The sequence below is a fragment of the Vicia villosa genome, linkage group LG5 (genome assembly GCF_029867415.1).
Source record: "Vicia villosa cultivar HV-30 ecotype Madison, WI linkage group LG5, Vvil1.0, whole genome shotgun sequence".
Classification (NCBI taxonomy): domain Eukaryota; kingdom Viridiplantae; phylum Streptophyta; class Magnoliopsida; order Fabales; family Fabaceae; genus Vicia; species Vicia villosa.
In genome coordinates, this window is record NC_081184.1 from 107,728,891 (window position 1) to 107,730,317 (window position 1,427).

General features: G+C 39.0%; 1 non-coding gene across 1 annotated transcript; it reads right to left on the bottom strand.

Annotated features, from left to right (window-relative positions):
- Positions 1 to 1,320: 1,320 nt before the first annotated feature.
- Positions 1,321 to 1,427, bottom strand: LOC131608371 (small nucleolar RNA R71). The gene has a single exon (XR_009285636.1). It is a non-coding gene; the product is annotated as a small nucleolar RNA R71 (small nucleolar RNA).

Sequence of the window (1,427 nt, forward strand, 5' to 3'; positions counted from 1 at the left end):
TAAATGCTCTGATTTGTCTACTAAAACCATGTCCGGCTAAATACCTTTATCCGCTATGTAAGGTCACATAACCGAGGGAATCGAGTAATCTGTCGATGTAGTTTATTAATCAAATTTATTTGTCTGGCTGATATTTCTAAACGCTTAATTAAACTGTTTTGTAACGAGAGTTAAAAACAATAGAAGTTAGGATCAATAAAAACGAGAGTTTGAGATTTTAACTGGACCTTAGAAATTAGGCATTAACCTTAAATACATCGAGAGCGCTTTAAGGGTAATTAGTTTTCATTGGTTTTCAAAAATCACTTTGAACTTTAATTGATACAGCGAGAGCGCTCACTTAGGTTTAATAGTGAAATCATAATCAATAAACACGAGAGTGTGAGAGGAGGATTTTTAAACTAATGATTTCTACAGAAAAGTGATTTTAAATTACGATCCGCATCGATGGCTTACTAGATCCCCAAAGTCCGACCGTTGCATACCGATATTATTATCCAAATTAAATTTAATAATATTTCCCTTTTTAATTCCCGTCCGATCGATAATCAATTGAATATTAGCCTTAGATTTACGTAGTAGCATTAACTACATTAGGTCGATTCTTAGTCCCTGTGGGTTCGAGATATCTTTTAAAACTACGCGATAGATTGTGCACTTGCAGTCATAATCACATACATACCCCATTGTCGCGATCAAGTTTTTGGCGCCGTTGCCAGGGACTAATTTAGTCGACAATCGTAATTAACTGTTACGTTTTAGAGACTAAGGCAAACTCAATTTTTCTAATTCCCTTTGTGCATGCCAAGTACTCGCTCTCGAAGTGAAGACTTAGTGCTGCCAATTCCTGAACCGGAGCGTTCTATCACTGTATCACGTCGATTACGACGTACTCGCACTCTTGTTTCTACTACTACTTCTGAACCAGTTGAAGAATCAACCATGGGAGAACAGTCGCGTCTTCTCAAATCTTATGCTATTCCTTTGCAAGCTGAACCTCACAATAGCATTGCTGCTCCTGCTATTGAGGCGAACAATTTCGAGCTAAAACCATCATTGTTGTCAGCTGTACAACAAAACCAGTTTTCTGGAAATGCGACGGAAGATCCTAATCTTCATTTGTCAGTGTTCTTGCAATATGCAGACACTGTAAAAGCAAATGGTGTCAGTTCGGAAGCTATCCGACTGCGCCTTTTTCCTTTTTCACTGAGGGATAGAGCTAGAGCTTGGCTCCAGTCTTTACCCGCCAATTCTGTCACGACCTGGAATGAACTTAAGAAAGTCTTCCTGGCACGTTATTTTCCACCTAGTAAGACCGCCATGCTTAGAGCCCAAATCAATGGGTTTAGACAAAAAGACAACGAGTCTTTATTCGAAGCGTGGGAGAGATACAAGGACATGCTTAGACTTTGTCCGCATCATGGTTT